Genomic DNA, 22,298 nt, shown 5'->3' on the forward strand with positions numbered 1-22,298 from the left:
CCCCCTCTCTCCCTCTCCCCCCCTCCCTTCCCCCACCCCTCTCTCTGTCTCTCTCTCAGGGATAGAGATCATGGGAAAATGGCAACTGGTTCAGTTTGGATTGATGCTGTATTCTGTGCTGTTGGTGATTCAGGCACTCTGGCTAGAAAAGTTCTCTGCAATGTGGAGCCAGGTGGTGGATACAGGCTGGAGGGCACTACTTCGCATACTCAAAATCTCAAAGTCTTCTTCCAGTTCAAACAGGTTATTGGTGGATTCAATGAGTTATGCACCTGTAGTCATCACTTCTGGTTTGGTTGGAGGTATGAAAGGAGGCCAGTGGGCTGGATGCTTCTGAACCATCTCAAACATCTGTAAACTCTGTGGCTTTAATATATCCTTTTGAATGAGCCCACTCCAGTTATCAAAATCTTCTTCTTTGCAAAAGAATCCCAAAGCCACTGAAGGATCCAAGTTCAGGATCTTCATTCGATGGGGGGATTGCCGGCAGTGGAAACTCTGGTCATCCACTATTTCATTCTCCCCAGAGTCAACAAAAGTCTGAGTCGTGTGGGGATCCAGGTAGATAAGCTCATTTCCTAAATATCCTATGAAGTAATAGTCATTATTTGGCTTTCCTCCTAATGCACCTAAAGATTGTGGCATCTTAAAACACTCTTTAAATGCATCCACATAGACAGAATTAATTTGGTTGATGCCCAAGCAAAGGGGAACAATAAGCAGAAGAGGCCTCCAGCCAGAGGCGTGCTGGGAACAATTTGTATCCCAGCTAACACCACTCCAGGAACTGGAGGAACTGTCATGGGTCAGGTTGGGAGAGCACATGTGACACATTTTTTTGATATCTTCAGTGACCACTGGGTTGTCCATAGAAACATAAACAGCCAAGGAATTCCATTCATGCTCATCATTTCTTACAGAACAATAGCATTTCATAACAATCAGATACCACAGTTTGTTCAGCCATTCTATGAAGCATGGCATCCCCATAATTTTTGACACTTTGCACCACAAAACAGCTATTATACACATTTTTGTACATTTAGGAGCATTGGTTTTCCCTTTTTGGGATGCAGACCTAGTAGTGATGTTGCTGGGTCAAAAGGTATGTACAGTTTTATAGCCCTTCCAGCACAGTTTCAAATTGCTTTCCAGAATGATAGGATTAGTTCCCAATAAACCAACAGCGCATTAGTGTTCCATTATTTCCACATTCTCTACAACATTTGTAATTCTCTTTTTCCACTATATCAGTCAATTTGATCAGTGTGATGAGATACCTCAGATTTATTCTAATTTGAATTCTCTAATCAATAGTAATTTAGAACATTTTTTTCATATGACTATGAATAGCTTTGATTTCTTCTTCTAAAAACTTCCTGTTCATATCTTTTGAACAGTGTCAATGGTGGACTGACTTATATTATACATTTGATTCAGATCTTTATATATATGAGAAATGAGGCCTTTATGAGAGAAACTTGTTGTAAAAAATTTCCACAGTTTTCCACTTTCCTTCTGATCTTGATTACATGGGTTTTGCATGTGCAGAATCTTTTTTTAATTAAATGTAATCAAAACCATCTATTTTGCTATGCATTTTATCTATTATTGTAATGTTCTTTATCCCTTGCTTGGTCATAAATTATTCCCTTAGGCATAGATATAAAAGGTAAACTATTACATACTTTCCATATTTCATGATGGAACCACACTTCTAAAATTCTATTCATCTTATTAATTTATTTCTTGTTTGGTCACAGCCAAGATTATGGAGAAAAGGCAAGACTTATCTGAATGCCTCCCCGCCCAATTCCCCTCCAAAGAACTTTAAATAATCCCTCAAAATAAAGTCTGGAGTGACAAAACATACAAAACTACAGGGTGAACCATTTTTACAGACCACAATAACATAGAAGTTCAGCAGGATGTATCTGTCCCATGTGCATGAAAATGGAGCACAGGCCAGTGTAGGCAATGCCCTGCCAAGATGACAACAGTCAATATCTCAGGAATCCAACAGGAGGCATTAAAAGAAAGTGAATCATCAACAACAGCTTAAGGAACTATCAAACTACAGATGATAAGAATGTTGAACAGCTCACCACAAGGAGATTAAAGGGGTCCTTTTTCTGGCACTGGGTGTAGGTATTTGCATTGTACATGCTCAGATCCAGTTCAAAATCCTGGGCTGCAGTTCCTTAGTAAGGAGGAGCTCTAGCACACCAAATATTATAGATGCAAGAGAATAGGGGATCCTATTACATTTCCAAGGTGGAAAACAGTGTTTGTTGTTGCTCACAGACCAGAGCACAATTCAGCAGATTAATAAGCGCAATTATCATTAGATCTTATGAATCTAGAAGAAATGAAAATTTACAACTCACCCAGAATTGGCTCTGAAAACAGTTGCACAAAACCCTCAAATTTGGAACAGTATCACCTCATCCTGTCAGCAAAACCCAAATATGTAATAAAGTTAAAAATCAAGAGTTGGGTGGAGAAAATGAGCAAACAACTAAAACAGAAACTTCCCATAGAAAGTTATTATAGCAATAGGCATAATCAAAACATAAACTCAGAAGAAGATATCATAGTCAAAACTGCTATATGAAAAGCCTTACAGAAAAAAGTGAATTGGTTTTAGTCCCAAAAAGAATTCCCAGAAGAACTCAAAAAGGATTTCAAAAGTCAAGTAAGAGAGGTAGAAGAAAAATGGGAAAATAAATGAGAATGATGCAAGAAAAACATGAAAGAAAAGAGTCAACCACTTGGTAAAGGAGGCACAAAAAATACTAAAGAAAATAACACCTTAAAAACCAGAAAAGGCAAAATGTTGGGGAGGAAATGACACAACAATCCACTGAAGAGAAAAAACTCATTGAAAAGTAGAATTGGAAAAACTTATGGGTGAGAAAGGATATACAAAAGCTCGCTAATGAAAATAATTATTTAATAATTAGAATTGGCAGATTGAAACTAATGATTCCATGAGACTTCAAGAAAAATAAAACAAAATTAAAACATGGAAAAAAAAACAATTGAAGCAAATGTGAAATATTTCATTGGAAAAGCAACTGCCCTGCAAAATATATTTAGGAGAGATAATTTAAGAATATTGTAGTACCTGAAAGGCAATATCAAAAAAAATCCTAAATGTCACTTTTTGAGAAATTATCAAGGGAAATTGCCCAGATATCCTAGAGCCAGAGGTTTAAATAGAAATTTAATGAATTCACCTATCACCTTTTGAAAGAGATTCCAAAATCAAAATTTTCAGGAATATTGTACCCAAATTACAGAGTTCCCAGGTCAAAGAGATAATATTGCAAGCAGTCAGAAATAAACAACTCAAGTATGATGGAAACACAGTCAGGATAACCCAAGATTTAGAAGCTTTGACATTAAAGGATCAGAGGACTTTGAATATGATAGCCTAGAGGGAAAATCAGCTAGAATATTAACCAAAATATCATCAATTAAGGAAACTGAATATAATACTTTAGGGGGAAAATGAATATTTAATGAAATAGGCAATTTTTAAGCATTCCTGAAATAAGTAGAGATGCATAGAAAATTTGGCTTTCAAACATTAGACTCAAGAGAAGCATAAAAAGCTAAACAGGAAAGAGATAAGGGATTCAATGAGTAATTCAATAATGTTAAACTACATTCCTACATAGGAAGATGATACTTGCAACTCCCAAGAACTTTATTATTATTATGGCAGTTAGAAGTAGGATACATAGACAAAGGGCATAGGTGGGAATTGAATATGGTGGGATGACACCTAAAACATAAAATTAAGGGGCAAAAATAGAGGAATTCACTGGGACAAAGGCAAAAGGAAAGGTAGTAAGATAAATTATCTCACAAGAGATGTGATAGAACATTTATATAGTGGACGGGAAGGAAATGGAAATGAGGGGTGTGTATATGCATATTCAGCTGTGTATTGAAATCTATCTTATCCTATAAGAAAGTATGAGTAGAAGGGGATAGATAAAAAGGTGCTGCTAAAATGGAAGGTGGATTGTGGGAGGTGGTATTCAGAAACAAAACACTTTTAAGATGAAAAATGTGGGCAAAAAAGAGATTGCAAGATAGATGGGTGTATAGGCAAGCACGAGCATGTTTCCAGAGGACTGCTGCTGTGAATACCTTTCAAGATTCTAATTACATAGTATAGTGATCTCTCTATTCATTCAATAAGAGAGCAGAGCAAAACATTCACAGAAAAGGAAGGTACAGCTTTCACAATGTTACAGCTTATCATAGAAAATCAAAATACAGCATTCACCATGTCGCAACTCAACAACTTATCACTAAAATGGCCACATAGTTTTCACTAAAGTGGTCACAGAGTTTTAAACAAAGTACAATATTCAGTCCAGCAGCAGCTGACCTGCCTCCATGATACTTAATGCAGGAAATTCTGACTGTTCAGCTTGTGCTCATCTTTAAATAAACCCCTTCCTCTTAATCAGCAACAGGGGATCATAACTTCTGTTTCTTTAACAGAGGCTTAATGTAAAACTAGGTGCTAAGTAACTTTTAGCTTGGCAATAGAAAAGGATCTTTAAACTTAATCACTATTACAATGGGGAAATGTGAAATAATCACAACTATGAAAAAAATTACACCAGCTTTCCCTAATAAAGGTTTCATTTCTCAAATAAATAGAGAACAGAGTCAAATTTATAAAAACATATGATTCCCCAATAGATAATTTGTCAAAGGATATGAGCAAGCAGTTTGCAGAAGAAGTAATCAAAGTTATCTATAGTATTTTTTTTAAAGTCTAAATCACTATTGATTGGAGAAATATAAATTTAAAAACTCATAAGTTCTATTCCGCACTTACGAGATTGGCTCTTATTACTGAAACAGAAAATTACAAATGTTGGAGTGTTTATGAGTAAAGGCAAACACTAATGCACTATTGGTGGAGTTGTGAACTAGTTCAATATTCTGGAGAGAAATTTGGAACTATGTCTAAAAGGCTATGAAATTATGCATACCCTTTGACGCAGATATGCCTCTATTAGATCTGTATCTCAAAGAAATAAAAAAAGGGACCTATATGAGAAATATTTGTGGCAATTCTATCTGTGGTGGCAAATAAAAAAGGGAAATTGAGGGGATGTCCATGTAGCAGCAAGCACCCCAAGCGTCCTCAGGGTTTGCCGCCACCACAGGTTCTTGGATCTGCTTTGTTAAAGGAAAGCAACTCAAAATGGGTTAACAAGCTTACTTTAATCAGTCAGACATATATCGTTTACCTTGTTCAGGGGAAAAAGGTCAGCACCCTGAACTTCAAAGTATACAGGCAGAATTATCAAGACAGAAACAGATCAAGTAGACAGATTTCCAAACTGTCCAACCATTACATCCATACCAAATCAGCATCTGGGTTTTTCAAAGCCTGGGGGACCCTGGACAATGGCTTCCCAGAATACAGATCAAATCACAGAACACTTCTCAAAGTGAGCCCCCAAAACAAAGCTACACATCAGGGCTTATATAGCCTTCTCCTGGCTCAGAGAATGTAACAGCCTTTTGGACCCACTGGCCAATCAAAAAGTATCTACTGAAAAACAAGCCTCCCACCCCAGGCTTCAGGTGCACTTTAGCAGGGAAGGGGCAGGGAAGATCTTCCAAATTTGCATTCCCATTACATTCGGCCCCAAGATCTTTCATGCCCATAGCATAGACAATTTACTTTTGAATTAGCACTAAGCATCTCTTAGGTCACATTTTCAAGATACCAAAGTTACCAAAGTGGCCACTGGGCCTTAAAAAAACACAAAGTACATAGCATTTTCACTTCAAAACAAGAGTTCGAATAAAGTTCTCTGGGGGAGGGGGGAGGGGTATCCTTCCCCTCACACAGCTCCAGCCCCTGCCTCCAAGCACAGAGAGGGGGCTGGGCAACAAAACCAACAAGGTGGGGTCCCTGGGGATCCAAGGCACTTCATCCCACGCACCATAGTCACAAGTCCATCCTCCCCCTGGGTCCCAAACTGTGGGATGCATCCAGGAAACACAATCAGTGCCCCTGCTTTGCTGCTGGGTTCTTATTTTTTCCTGTGGCTGAATTCCGAACTCCTGGGTTCTTTCTCCTCCTGCAAGCGGCAGCCGCTCCTGGCTTCTGCCCAGGTCCTGATGCAGGCAGCTCACCATTCCTGCTCTCAGCTCAGTGAAGTCCGCACTCAGGCCATTCTTCTCTCCTGCTCCACGGCTCCACAGAATCACAGCTACCACAACTGGGAAACAAACAATTATCCCAGTCCCCATACTTTCCTTTTACTCTGCAGATCCTGTTCATGACGCCATTTTGTAGCAGCAAGCATCCCAAGCGTCGTCAGGGTTTGCCGCCACCACAGGTTCTTGGATTTGCTTTGTTAAAGGAAAGCAACTCAAAATGGGTTAACAAGCTTACTTTAATCAGTCAGACATATATCGTTTACCTTGTTCAGGGGAAAAAGGTCAGCACCCCAAACTTCAAAGTATACAGGCAGAATTATCAAGACAGAAACAGATCAAGTAGACAGATTTCCAAACTGCCCAACCATTACATCCATAACCAGTCAACATCTGGGTTTCCACATTCTGGGTTTTTCAAAGCCGGGGGACTCTCAACAACGGCTTCCCAATCAAGAAGTATCTACTGAAAAACAAGCCCCCACCCCAGACTACAGGTGCACTTTAGCCTAGGGGCAGGGAAGATCTTTAAATCTGCATTTCCATTACAGGGGGGCCCTGGACAATGGCTTCCCAGAATACAGATCAAATCACAGAACACTTCTCAAAGTGAGCCCCCAAAACAAAGCTACACATCAGGCCTTATATAGCCTTCTCCTGGCTCAGAGAATGTAACAACCTTTTGGACCCACTGGCCAATCAAAAATTATCTACTGAAAAACAAGCCTCCCACCCCAGGCTTCAGGTGCACTTTAGCCTAGGGGCAGGGAAGATCTTCCAAATTTGCATTCCTATTACAGTCCATCAATTCGAAAATGCATGAACAAGTTGTGGTATATCATTGTGCTATAAGAATTGATGAACACAGGGAGGTGGAGTCAAGACATCGGAGTAGAAACAAGAATTCCACACAGCTCTGGCTCCCACATCCTCCAATTCATGTAAAAAATTACTGTAGACAAACTCTGAAGCTACAGAACCCACAAAATGACACAGAGAAGCTAATCTCCCATTGAAGACAGTCCAGTAGGCTGGCAGGAAGGAGCCAGTGGGCAGTCTGGAAGCCAAGCCCAACACTGTTCAAGCCCAAGTTTCTAGCCTCTGGGTAGCCTAATCAGTTGCTGGCTGGAGGGACTTCAGATCACCAGCAGCTGTGGTAGTTTCCTGAATTATCAACGCATAGATGGCAAGGAAAAAGAGAGAGGACAGAACAGTGTGGAATTTGGGACCTGGGAATTCAGTAGTGTGATCCAGCCATTGCCCTCATGGCAAGAAGCTGCTGATGTGCCAGCCTGTGCAGCCACTGCCTCATGTTTGCTTCAGAGCTCCTGGCTTGCAGATTGTAGGGGGACCAAGCAACTACTCTTAGGGCTAATAACTCTTGATTTAACCTGCTTGGATCTGGATTGCTTTCTAGGGTGGATATCCTGGGGTGTGTGAGTAGTCTGCCAGAGTGTGTGGAGGCTTCATAGAGGGCACCCGACCAATACCTACAGAAGCTGAAAAAATCCCAGTGTTTGGTATAAAGCTCCCGTTTCTTGTAGCAGAGTTCTACTATGGCAAAAGGCTCAAGAGTAAAGAAATTGAGTGGCAAAATGAGCAAGCAAAGGAAGAAAAGCAAACAGGGCAATCCAACTTTACACACCTATGTTGGGGATAAAAAGGATTAAAGCATGGAACATGAGAAAGACAGTAAAGTCAGAGCTACAGCACAAAAAGCTTCCAAGAAAGTTGGTTACAGGACATAGAGGAGCTCAAAAAGAATTTTGAAAACAAAATAAGAGAAGTGGAGGAAAAGATTGGGAAAAGAAATGAGAATGATGCAAGAAAATTATGAAACAAGAGTAAAGAACATAACTGAAGAAAATAACACCTTAAAAATAGACTAACTTAGATGGCAAAAGAGGTTCAAAAAGACAATGAGCAGAAGAATGCCTTAAAAAATGAATTTGACTGATGGAAAAAGAATCTCAAAAGCTCACTGAAGAGATTCATTCCTTCAGAATTAGATTGGAGCAGATGGAAGCTAATGACTTTATGAGTAATGAAGATAGTATTAAACAGATCCAAACAAATGAAAAAAAATAGAAGGCAATATAAAATATCTCATTGGAAAAAAAATTACCTGGAAAAGAGATCCAGGAGAGATAATTTTAAAATTAATGGCATACTTGAAAGCCATGATCAAAAAAAGAGCCTAGAAATCATCTTTCTACATATTCTCAAGGAAAATTGCCCTGATGTTTTAGAACCAGAGGGCAAAATAGAGGTTGAAAGAATTCACTGATCATTTCCTGAAAAAGATCACAAAAAGAAAACTCCTAGTAAAGTTATAGTCAGTTTCCAGATCTCCCAGATTAAGAAGAAAATATTACAAGCAGCAAGGAAGAAATAATTTCAATGTTGTGGAAACACAATCAGGATAACTTATGACCTGGCAGCGTATACATTGAGGGATCAAAGGGCTTGGAATATCACATTCCAGAATTCAAAGGTGCTGTGATTAAAAGTAAGAATAACTTACCCAGCAAAACTGAGTATTATGTTCCAGGGGTAAATATTGTCATTCAGTGGAATAGAGGATTTTCAAGCATTCTTTATGATGAAACCAAAGATGAATATAAAATTTGACATTTAGATACAATCAGCAAGAGAAGCTTGAGAAGGTAAACAGGGAAAAGAAATCATAAGAAACTTATCAAATTTGAACTACTTATATTCCTACTTCCAAAAATGATAATTGTAATTTATGAAACTTTTCTCAGTATCAGAATAGTTGAAGGGAATAGAAATGTATGTGTATGTGTGAGTGTGTATACACACACACACACATATAGGTATATGAGTGTATATGTATACATACATATCTTTGTCTATATAGGAGGGTACATGGGAGTATGAATACATATGTGAGTGTCTATATGTCTATAGGTATACATAGAGGGCACAGGACCAATTGAACAGGAAGGGTTGATACTTAAAAGGTGAAATTAAGAAGTGATTGAGGAATATAATGAGAAGAGTTCAGGAGAGACAGAATGGGGTAGATTATCTCATATAAAAGAGACAAGGGAAAATTGTTGCAATGGAGAGAAAAAAACAGCAAGGCAATGGGGAATGGTTCAAACTTATTCTCATTGAATTTGGCTTAGGGAGGGAATGACATCGACACCAAATAGGGAATCTCACCCTACAGAAGAGCAGAGGGGAAGGGGAAAAAAGGGGGGATAATGGAAGGCAGGTTGTGGGGAGGGAAGTTTGAAGGACCAACTTTTGAAAAGTGACAGGATCAAAGTAGAGAATAGAGCAAGGTGGGGTGGGTTAGTAAGGAGGGAAATATAGTCAGTCTTTCACAATATATCCACTAAGGAAATGTTTTGCATAACTACACATGTACAAACTATATTGAATTGCTTATCTTCCCAGTGAGTCTGACTGACGAGGGAGGAAGAGAATGAATCTGGAATCCAAAGTTTTAATATATATATATATATATGTGTGTGTGTGTGTGTGTGTGTGTGTGTGTGTGTGTGTGTGTGTGTAATTATTATTATTATTAATTTATATGTAACTTGGAAATGAGTTACACAGGCACTTGCCATAGAGATCCACTGTGTCCTACAGGAAAGTCAAAGAAGGAATGGGGGAAGATATGGGAGAGAGCAGATTGGGGGAGGGGATATTCAGAAGGAACCCTGTTTTGGGGTCATGGGTAAGGAAAATTGGGGAGAAAATTGTAACTCAAAATCTTGTGGAAATGAATGATGCTAACTAAAAAATAAAAAAAGAGAGAGAGAAAAAAATAAAAGAATGAAGTTAGCCTGCTGGCACAATAGATAGAGCATTGCACTTGAATTAAAATAACTGACCTCAGATACTTACTAGCTGTCTGATCTTGATTAAGTCACTTAACCTTCCTCAACCTGAGATTCTTCACCTGTAAAATGGGAGTAATAATAACTACCATCTGTGACTCATACTGAACTTGAAAATCCAATAAAACCCCTGGATATCTTTTTCATAAAAAAAAAAAAGGATTTATGAACAGGATGCTCTCAATAAAACATGGAAAAACTTGCATGTTCCAAGGTAATGTAAAATGGGAACATAATGATAAATGACAACACCCAGGAGAACATAGTATATGGTAACAACAATATGATTCAGTGACATACAATGAATGACTTAGTTTTTCTCAGAAATACAATGATCTAAGACAATCCCAAAGCACTTTCTATGATGAAAAATGCTGCCCAGAGAAGGATTTGATGGAGCATAAATGCATATTGAAACATAACTTTTTAAAAACTTTATTTTTCTTGATAATTTTGTCTGTTTTTCTTCACAATATGACTAATATATACATGTTTTTTGTGAATGCACATATATAACCTACATCAAATTGCTTCCTATCATAGGAAGAGATGTGAAGGAGAGAGAATTTGATTTTCAAAATTAAAAATAAATTAATGTTAAAAATTTTACATGTAATTGGAGGGGGGAATGTCTTAAAATATATTAAACAAAAACATTTTTTATGTTAGATTTGCCTAAATCTGAGAGGGGAAAATTGAGGTCTCTTATTAGTATACTTTTACTGTTTCTTTCCTTGTGTAACTCAGCTAACTTTTCATATAAAAATTTGGAGGCCAAAACATTTGGTACATATACATTTAGTATTGACATGACTTCATTGTCTATGGTACCTTTTAGCAAAATGTAATTTCCCTGCTTGTGTCTTTAACTTACATCTATTTATTTTTGCTTTTTCTTTGTTTGAGATGATTATTGCTACCTGTGACTTTTTTTTCTTTCGCTTAAGCATAATAGATTTTGCTTACGACATTTTTCTCTGTGTATATCTCTATTTCAAGTATGTTTACTGTAAATAATATATAAAATTCTAATTTTTTTTAAAGCAATTGGGGTTAAGTAACTTGCTCAAGTCTACACGGCCAGTTATTTCTGGGGGTGGTGCTAAGTATCTGAGGCCGGATGCGATCCCAGGTCATCCTGACTCTGGGGCCAGTGCTCTTACTCACTGCCCCACCTGGCCACCCCCAAATTCTAGTTTTTAATTAACTCTGCCATGTGCCTCTGTTTTTTTAATATTTCCCAAGAAGTGAGGTTTATTAAATAAAATAAATTTATAACCGTATATAATGTAATGCCAAGGAAAGGCAACTTCCCAAGGTTCAAAATACCAGCATAGGTGTTCTCCATTTTATTCAGTGACCAACCAAGAACAGAGGAGATTAAAATATGACATCATTCAAAATACAGGATTTACTAAGGGTGATTAAATAATCTCCAAGTACTACCCCACCCCAGGACCTTCCATTCATTCTATCAATTACAAAGTCCCTGTTCTAAATACTACTCCACCCCTAGGCTGTACCTTCATTTAGTCCACCACAAAGCCCCTCTTCTCAAATGGAGATTAGTTTCCAATCTAAGTAAAGTACATTCATTTGTTCAACCATAGAACACAAAAAGGTCAAAAGTTCCCCACCCCTGGATCACAATTGAATCTACCCCAGAGTTACAACAAGCTTAAGCACAGCACTTAATACCCAAATGGAGGTCTTTTCTTCATCTTGAGGCAAGTTCTCAGCAATCTTAGTTCCTGGGGAGAAAAGGCTTAGCAAGGCCACAAGATACATTGCCAGTCTCTTCATTAATTCATCCTCTGTCTGTAGAACAGTCCTAGAACCCCTGAAAACATTAGCAAAACCCTCTCCCAGGATTTCTGTAAACATACAACAAGAAAATCCTTCTTCAGGGCTTCTGAACCAACAGAAAGGTTCCCAGACCCCTGCAACAACAGCACTGTCCTTCACCAGTGGACAGTATTCACTCTCTGTCTGCAGGACAGTTTCAGGAGCTCTTAGCCAACAACCAGGTTCCAGGACTTCTTCAACAGGACAGTCTTTCACCAGTGGACAAATGTGGCAAAACAACATCAAAACAGACAGACAAAGCACCAGCAAAACAGCCATGTCTCCTCAGTCCTTAGCAGCTCCAGGGACAGGTCTCAAAAGTCCAGGGAGATTCAAAGTGGCCCCCAGCAATCCTCTCAGTCTCTCTCTCTGCCTCCACGAGGGTGCTGCTTCCAAAAAATTCTTCTTCCTCTCTCTTGTCTCTCCAAATCTATGTCACCAACTCCTCCCAGTTCAGGACTCTCTTTTCACATCAACAAGTCCATCCCACAGGTGGGATTAACAAGCTCTGGGTTTTAACACAATCAATTTGAAAATCAAGCCAATACAGGGGGATCTTTATATTCTATTACTATCACACCATACATACAAAAATGCCCCAACCTTAGATGCATGGTGATTTGCACATACTGCTTTTTGACTGGAGGTAAAGAGGCTTAGTTTAGTTATCGCTCAAAGTGGAATCACTTATAAAGTGATGGTTCTTACTCATCCTTCTCCATAAACAATTTTTTTCCCCAGGACCATAAACCTAGCAATTGTGTTCCATCACTGGCCTCAGCTTTAACATGGCCAGTTGTGTAAATAGTTGATGTGTTTCCTGAGAAATCAGTTCTAAACATGATAGTTCTTTGTTTCTCACCAGCCAAGTCATAATACTTGCAGTTCTCCAACAGTTTAAATCTGTGATAGAATTTTCAAAAGTCAGTGACCACAATGAGTTAAGAAATATCCACTCTTGGAATGAAAGATTCAAAAATGTACTGTCTCAAAGTCCTGTTCAATATTTCTGTCACATCCTGTAACATTTCCAGGTTTGGTTTCTGACTCTTTTCCTGCAGCTCAGTGATGTTGTCTGTTAAGAATTTTATCTCATTGACTATCTTGGCCTCACACTCTTTCTTTTGCTCCAGGATTTTACATTCCTCGATAGCCTATGTCTTCTTGAGCTTCTGATAAAGCTAATTGAATTTCTCCTTTATATTCTCTATAATAAGTTGCTCCTTTTTTGACTCTTCCCCTTCATGTATTAAAGTACTTTCTGAACTTTTTTGTCAAATGTTTTTTTTTTTTCTGGACACATCTCTGTAGTTACTGCATTCAATAACCTATGACAGAGGTCTCTCTCTGCAAATTTTTGGAAGTTCTGAAGATTTTTTAGGTGGTCATCCAAGTATGACACATGTGCCTCTATTTCTTCCCTGTATCTCAGAGCAGCCATAGCAATAGACCAATGTGTGTGATGATATCTTTGCTCCTCTGATTTAGAACAGGTCATACACAGAAAAGTTTTGTTCCAAACACAGAAGTGCTTCTGTTCTTCCTGATGTATCTCACACATGGCTTCCTCTTCAGGGTACATGACCATGTTATGTTGAAGAGTTTTCAGGTGGGAGAATTCCCAGCATGAATTGCAGCATGGAGATGAAGAGGATTTCTTCCAGAAGCAATGCATGCAAATTTTATGTCCACAATGAAGGACAACTGACTCAGCTATTGCAAGCCTGCAGTTAACACATGCAAACATTTCAAGATCAATATCAAATATCCTTGACAAGTTATGCCCAAGATTTCAGCTGTAAACATTTTGTGTCAGAGCAACCATATAGTATGTGCCTCCATTTTATGGGTAAGTTCATGCCATTCACATTCACAGTTATGATAACTTACTCTGTCTTTCTGTCCATCCTACCTACTTCTTCTGCTCCCTCCCTCTCTCTCTCTCCCTCTCTCTCTCTCTCTCTCTCTCTCTCTCTCTCTCTCTCTCTCTCTCACTCACTCTCTCTCTCTCTCTCTCTCTCACTCTCACTCTGTCGCTCTTTCTCTGTCTGTCTCTCTCTGTCTGTCTCTGTTTGTCTCTCTGTCTCTCTTTCCTTTCATTTTGTCCCTCCTCAAAAGTTATTTCCTTCTGGCAATCAGCCTCCCTTCTACCAGTTCACCACCCTTCTTTTATCTTTTTCTCATTTTCCAGTATGGTAGGAAAGATTTCTATACCCATATGAGTGTATATTTTATTCCCCCTCTTTAAGCAAATTCCAAGGAAAGTAAGATGCAAGTGTTCACACCTCCCCTCTTTCCCTCCACTAAAAAAAAATATTTCTGTTTTGTGGGAAATAAGTTACCCCATTCTACTTTCTTTTCCCAATTCTTTCAATGCCTGCCACCATAATCGACACATATCCTACCTGTTTTCTCTATGTACACTCCTTTTACCAGTGAAAAAGTTCTTAGGTGTGAGATATATATCATCTTTACCCTTACTGATTCCTTTTTGATTTCAGTTTTCTAATTAACTTTTTTTTTAAGCAATTGGGGTTAAGTAACTTGCTCAAGGTTACACGGCCAGGTGTTTCTGGGTGGGTGCTAAGTGTCTGAGCCCGGGATTCGATCTCCAGGTCTTCTCAACACTGGAGCCGGTGCTCTTACTTGCTGTGCTACCTGGCCCCCCCTCTAATTAACTTTTAATGCTTCTCTTGAGATTTGTATTTGCAAGCCAAATTTTCTTCAGTTTTAATCTTTTCATCAGGATTAAAATTCTCTGTTTCATTAAATATTCATTTTTCCCTGAAGGATTATAATCAGTTTTGCTGGGTAGTTTTGGTGGGTAGATCCTATGCCCTTCAGAATAGCATTGCAAGCCCTCTGAGCCTTTAATGTAAAAGTCTCTAAATCTTATGTGATCCTGAATGTAGCTAGGTGATATTGGAATTATTTCTTTCTGGCTGCTTGCAGTGTTACCTCCATGAACAGGAAATTCTGGAATTAGCCTACAATACCTTGGAAGTTTTCATTTGGGGGTCTCTATCAGGAGGTGATTGGTGAATTGTTTAAATTTCTACTTTACCCTCTTGTTATCAGGGCAGTTTTCCTTGAACATATCTTGAAATATGATGTATAGGCTCCTTGTTTTTATCATGACTTTTAGGTAGTTCAATAATTCTCAGATTATATTTCCTCAGTCTATTTTCTACATCAGTTGTTTTCCCAATGGAATATATTCCATTTTTCTACTTTTGCATTTTTTTGCTTTTGTTTTATTATTCTTTGATTTCTCGTGGACTCCTCAATTTCTACTTGCCTGATTCTAATTTTTAAGGATTTCTTTTCTTCAATAGAATTTTGTACTTCTTCCATTTGGTCAATTCTTCTTTCTAAGGAGTCCTCTTCAGTGTTTTTTTGCATCCCTTTTAAGCATTTGGCATATTCTATTTTTAAGGTGTTATTTTCTTTAATATTTTTTCCTCTTTTACAAATATGATGATTCTTTTTTCATGATTTTCTTGGATAACTTGAATAACTTTTATTTTTTCCCATTTTTCCTCCATTTCTCATAATTTTTAATTTTTTTTAACTTTTCCAGATATTTTTATTGGGAATGAGACCAATTCTTTTTTTTATCTGTGTATGTAGCTGTCTTGATTTTGTTTTCTTATTTAGAATTTGTGTTTTATCTTCCTTGTCATCATAGTATGTCTATGTCAAGTTCTTTTCTTGCTGTTCTTGTTTGCTCTTCCTTCTAGTGTATTTCTTGACTTTAACTATATGTTAATTTTGCCCTCTATTTCCAGAGTGGAGGTGGCACTGTCCTAAATTTCAGTTTTTTCTTGCTGCTTTTTGAGAATTAGTTCTGTAGGTTTTCCGTTCTTTTAAGGCAGTGTGATTTAAGAAGAGGAATGGTCACTGTTCTTCTGGAAATTGCTTTGCTTTGTGAGTTTTATCTTCAGAATGCTCACAAGCATTCTCTTCCATGACAGAACTGTAATCAGGTTATCTGTTCCCTTGAAGCTACACACTCCATTGTTTTAGGACTGTATCTTAGCCTAGAACTGTGAACTGGAACCACAAGGGCACATTACAAAAGATACCTGCATATAGTGCCAGCAAAGGGTCTCCTGTAATCTTCTTCTGACTAGTTGTCCCAACTTCCTTCTATTTGTGGGTTGAGTAATCCAGACTCCATTTGTGCAGATTCAGTCACCCCCAGGGTGCTGGCTTGGGGAGGTGGGGTGTGCTAAATTGTACTCCATTTTCACCACAGTGAGAATGGACTGCTAAGTTTCTACTCACCTGATTCTAATTTTTAAGGATTTCTTTTCTTCAATAAAATATTATACCTCTTCTTCCATTTGGTCAACTCTTCTCTTTAAGGAATCCTCTTCAGTGGTTTTTTTTTTTTTTTTGCATCTCTTTTTAGCATTTGGCCCATTCTATTTTTAAGGTGTTATTTTCTTCAATATTTCCTGCCAAACTTTTAAGTTGTCTTTGGCTGGAAAATTATTTCATCATGTCCTTTGATTGGTTATATGGCTACAGAATTTGTTTCAAGAAAATTTCTCAAGGTTGTTTAAAGTGAAATTTGGGAGAGCTCGGGAAGTCACTGCCTCACTTAATCATCTTGGTTCTGTCCCTTCAATCTGTTCTTAAGGGGTGTCATCATTCACATTGTGACAATTAATAAAAATGTTGAATCTATGTGAAAAGTTTTGTTTTTCAATACTTCATGTTAATCCAATAATTCAAATAAAATTAATTTATCAAGTCCATATATATGTAATGTATTATGTGAATGACTGAAAACATTCTTCCAGAAGTTTGCAATTTCTTTGACAAGAGATAAGAACTACCCACCTCAATAAGTGGTGTATATTTAAGAGCCAAAACGTTTTTTAAAAAAACCTACTATTTTAGTGCCTATTTATTTTTTCAATTCTCTCCATCTATTCTTTTACTAATCCAGTGCTCTTTTAAAGTAACTTATGATGCTTAAGTTAATACAAATTCTATTTGAGTTCCATTTCTTGCCTCTAGCTTAGCTTAAAATACACCTTGATATTTTCATCACTAAAATAGTTTGGGATATACATGAATTGATGTAGAGGCACCATAATCCCTTTAAACACTATGCCTATACTTCAGGTCAAATCCTGGTGCACTTGGCAGGAGATGTCTCTCCCAATGGTAGTAGGAATGACCTCATTTAGTATAATACAATTATAACCTTTGGCTGAATCTAAACCACAGCTACTTGGGCAAGTATTTGCAAGTTTCTACCACGTACTTTTGCCACTAGGCAGCCACTGCCACCACTTGAATACTGGGAAAATGGAGAGGATGAGATGCTCACTTGTACAAGACAAGGGATAAAATGCAATTTAGCCTTAACATATATCAAAATTCATTATATTAAACCATTAATGTATTCAGAGTTTTTCAAACTAGATGGTTGATTTCATTTACTAAAGCCCACTAATTTTATAAATAAAATAATAGATTAAGCAACTTTTAGAAATTCAAGAGAAAAAGTTTGTTTCAGACTTGGAACTAGAACCCAGATCTGAGCTTTAGTCCTACTTACATTCAACTATATTCCTTTCTATACTAATAGATATTCTGAAATGCTCTTATAAAAACAGGTGAATTAGGCAAGTCAGATGCAGTTTTTTCAAGAGTAAAAGAAAGAAGCAGAGTAGTACAAATAAGCAGCCTATTAACTGACTCCATTTTAAGTAAGTAAATCAAGGTTGTTCACTACTAAATGATGAACAGTATTTTTTTTACAGGGCCTCATAAAATAAAGAGATGTGAAGTATGAAGTTTGAGGATTTCCTGGGAGGAAATGAGATACTTTTATATTAAAGCCTGGGGAGGTTTTCCTGAAAATATATGTTTGCAGGATGAGCAACATCCTGAAGATATTTTCTTAGCTCGCAGCTAATGTTAAGACCATTTTTTTCCTTTTTTGACTCCTCACTTTATTTTCTTATGTTTTATTTTCCCCTTCTTATCCTCTCAGGCTTACCTCATGTTAGAAAATAAAATTTAAGGAATATTAAGCAGAAGTACCTTTGCAATAATATTCACACATTGGGGATGATCTGCTATGAGGACACTAGATTGTGCTGCCAGCCTAAATTGTATTTCTGGTCCTCTTGGGGTACAACTCCTTACAGCAAGATATCAATGTTGACCTTTCTTCTATTATGACAATTATGAATATAACAATGAATTGCTACAAGCATAATCACATGAAAGAGCTGTTTGGTGAGGACACAGAGGAAGAATAGGAAATACTGAAAGTTAAGTCCATTTATGTTCTTTAGATGCATTTGCTGCTCAGAAATAAAAAAATCAGGTCTTTAGCTCATAGCATCAGTGACGTTGACTAGTAATCATTCCCATCTAATGAAATAAGTTCCATTGAGAGTATTAAAGGATCCGTGGATAAAGAGTGAAGGGGATTACATAATTATTAAATACCTATTATGTGCCAAGCACTTTCCAAAATTATCTTATTTTCACTACAACCCAATGAGGGAGTTGCTATTATCATCCCTGTGAGAAAACTGGGCACTTAGAGGTTAAGTGGGTAATGCAGGGTCACACAATGAATAAGTATCTAAGGCTGGATTAAAATTCAGGACTTCTTCATTACAAGCCCAGCACTCTATGCACTCTTTCAGCTAGTTTCTTCTAGCTCTAAGTTGCTTTAGTGTTTCATCTATCCATACCATTGCAATTCTGAGGAGACATATAAATAGAAATCCAATCCTTAACCCTGTGGATTCTAGCAAGTATCACCTTGTTTTTGTTCAAATAATTACTCTATGTTGATTATTTACAACACGGTAGATAATTTTGTGCAAAAGATTCTACCCTTCTGTGATTTTCCTTTTCCTTTAGAATTATGGAGGTTTTGAGTCATGCATAATGATATTTACTATGGTCTAATATTTCCACCTCATTATATCACCTATGGCGCAGCCCAGACAATCTGCTGGGTAGATCATTGGCTTTTACTCTGACCTTGATTTGTTTAGTTCATATTTGAAATAAGGATCTTCTCATTTATATACTTTGATGTTTTAAAATGAAATCTTCTCTGGATATTCCTTTGTTCTCATGTTTTTTTTTTTTGTTGTTGCATATTTGAAAGAAACAGAAAGTTGTGCACAGTACATTTGCAGTTTCATGTGCAATATATTTTTAGTGTATTATGTTATGAAAATGATTTATTCTATAAATTAAAATGAAATTTAAAATAACTGTAATTTTCATAATTTTAATTTAAATATTTAAAATTTAATTTAAAAAGTTAAATATTTAAAATTTAATTTAAAAATTTAAGTTAAAAATAATTTATTTTAATAATTAATTTTTATTTTGATTTGAAGATATTCTTCCTCATTCCAACACTGTCCCTTACATTTTGTAGTCAAGTAATATGATATCAATTATATATGAATAATTTTGATTACATTACATTAGGTTTTTTTGTACAAATAAAAAATGATAGCCAAGATCAGAAGGAAAATGCAAAATTAGGTGAAGAAATTATAGTCAGTTTCTTAGATAAATGTATCATATCTCAACTATATAAAGGATTTTGTTAAATCTATAAGTATATGAGTCATTTCCCAATTTATGAATGTTCAAAGGGTATGAACAGGCTGTTTTAAGACTTAGAGACCAAAACAATTTATAGCGATATAAAATTGCTTTAAATCATTGTTGATTAGAGAAATGCACATTAAAACAATCTTGACATATAATTTAAACCTATTGGATTGATAAAAATGATTGAAGGGAAAGTGGCAATTGTTAGAGGGGATGTGGAAAAAATTGGAACACTATTCACTGTTGAAGAAACTATAAATTGATCCTACCATCATGGAAAACAATATAGACTTATTTCCAAAGTATTATTAAACTGCCTAAACCCTTTGACCCACCAATAACATTACTAAGTCTATTTCCAAAAATAAATAGAAGAAAAAGAAAGGAACCTATCTGTTCTAAACTATTTGTACCAGCTCACTTTGTGATGGCAGAGAATTGGAAATTGTGAGGATGCTTGTGAATTGAAAAATGGCCAAATAAGCTGTGGTCAATGATTGTGATGGAATACTACTGTGCTATAAGAAATGATAAGCTCAATCATCTTAGAAAAGCATGGCTAGACTTGCATTAATTAATAAATAGTGAAATGCGCAGAATCAAGAGAACATTATATGTAGTAACAGCAATATTGTTTTAAGAAAAAAAATTGTGACTAAATAATTTTGACTATTATAAGTACCCAAAATAACTATAAATGATACACAAAGGAAGATGCTATCTATATCCAGAGAAAGAACTGAAAAAAATAATTCATGTAAAAAATAACTCTGCACCAATTTTGGAGTTATGTAACCCATAAAATGACAGACAGAAACTAAACTCCGCTGAGGACAGGCCAGAATAAATGGGCAAGTTCAGCTCTCTGGGAGCCAAGACCAGCCCCACACGAGACTGGGGTTTTAGTCTCAGGGCAGCCACAACCAGCGACCGGCTGGAGGGACTTTATATCACCAGCAGCTGTTGCGGTTTCCAGAATTATCATCACATAGATGTAAAGAAAAAAGTGAGAGGTCAGTGCAGTGTGGACTTTGAAATCCAGTAGTTTGGGAGTGTGGTCTGGCCTTTACCTTGTGGCAGGAGAAGACTTGAGGTGCTGTGGAGCTGTGGCCGCCTCATATGGCAGCTTCAGCTCCTGGCTTGCAGTTTGTAGGAGAACCAAGCAACCAATCTGAGGGGTAATCACTCTTGTTTTAACCCATTTGGATCTGAATCACTATCTAGGGAGGAAGAGCTGGGATGCATGGCCAGCTTGCCAGAGTGTATGGAGAGTCAGAGAGGACACCCAAATAATAGCTCTAGCAGCTGAAAAAAAAACCCCAGCAATTTGGGACGAAGCTCCCCTTACTGCTAGCAGACACCAACTTTGGCAAAAAATGCAAAAGTCAAGTAGACTGAATGGTCACATGGGCAAGCAAAGGAAGCAAAGCAAGCTGAGCAATACAACTTTGCATTCCTATTTTGGGGACAAAAAGGATCAAACCATGGAACAGGAGGAAGACAATGTTAGAATTCTTGCATCAAAAGCTTCCAAGAAAATTATGAACTGGTTACAGGCCATGCAGGACATTAAGAAGGATTTTGAAAATCAAATAAGAGAAGTGGAGGAAAATTGGAAAGAGAAAAGAAATGATTTAAGAAAATTATGAAATAAGAATCAACAACATCACTGGAGAAAATAACACCTTAAAAATAGACTAACTCAAATAGAAAAAAAAAAAAAGGCTGAAAAAGGCAATGAGGAGAAGAATAACTTAAAAAGTAGAATTTGCAAGATGAAAAAGGAATCTCAAAAGCTCACTGAAGACAATCGTTCCTATAGAATTAGACTGGAGCAAATGGAAGCTAGTGACTTGATGAGAAATCAAGATACAAGTAAACAAATCCAAAAAAATGAAAAATAAGAGGCAATGTGAAATATCTCATTGGAAAAACCACTAACCTGGAGAGATAATTTTAAAATTATTCAACTACCTGAAAGCCATGACCAAAAAACGAACTTAGAAATCATCCTTCCAGAAATGTTCAAGGAAAATTGTCCTGAGATTTTTGAACCAAAGGGAAATATAGAGGTTAAAAAAATCCACCAATCACTTCCTGTAAAAGATCCCAAAAAGAAAACTCCTGGGAATATTAAAGCCAGGTTCTGGAGCTCCCAGATAAAGCAGAAAATATTTCAAGCAGGCAGGAAGAAAAAAAATTGAATATTGTGGAAACACAATCAGGATAACACAGGATCTGTCAGCTTCTACACTGAGGGATACAGGGGCTTGGAATATGATATTCCAGAGGTCAAAGGAGCTGGGATTAAAACCAAGAATCACCTACCCAGCAAAATTGAGCATCATGTTTCAGGGGAAAATGTGGCCATTCAATGAAATACAGGACTGTCAAGCATTCTTGATGACAAAACCAGAGTTAAACATAAAATTTGACATTCAGATAGAAGAAGCAAGAGAAGCATGAGAAGGTAAACAGGAAAAATAAATCATAAGGAACTTATCAAAAAGTAACTATTTACATTTCTGCAAGGAGAAATGAAAATTGTAACTTATGAAACTTTTCTCAGTATGAGAATACTTGAAGGTAACAGAAATGTGTGTGTGTGTGTGTGTGTGTAGTGCGTGTGTGTATATACATACATATGTGTGTGTGTGTGTATATATATGTATATAGGAGAGCATATGGTCATATGAATACATGTGTGAATTTGTATACATATGTTTACAGGTATATATAGATAGAGGGCACAGGACCAAT

The 22,298-nt window shown here is 36.9% G+C and overlaps 1 pseudogene; it reads right to left on the reverse strand.

Moving 5' to 3' along the window:
- Positions 1–61: 61 nt before the first annotated feature.
- LOC138159176 (cysteine protease ATG4A pseudogene) lies at positions 62–990 on the reverse strand (annotated as a pseudogene).
- Between the last annotated feature and the right edge of the window lie 21,308 nt (positions 991–22,298).

This window comes from Petaurus breviceps, unplaced genomic scaffold (genome assembly GCF_028583685.1).
Source record: "Petaurus breviceps papuanus isolate PSGF00001 unplaced genomic scaffold, PetGlider_PUasm1.0 175, whole genome shotgun sequence".
Classification (NCBI taxonomy): domain Eukaryota; kingdom Metazoa; phylum Chordata; class Mammalia; order Diprotodontia; family Petauridae; genus Petaurus; species Petaurus breviceps.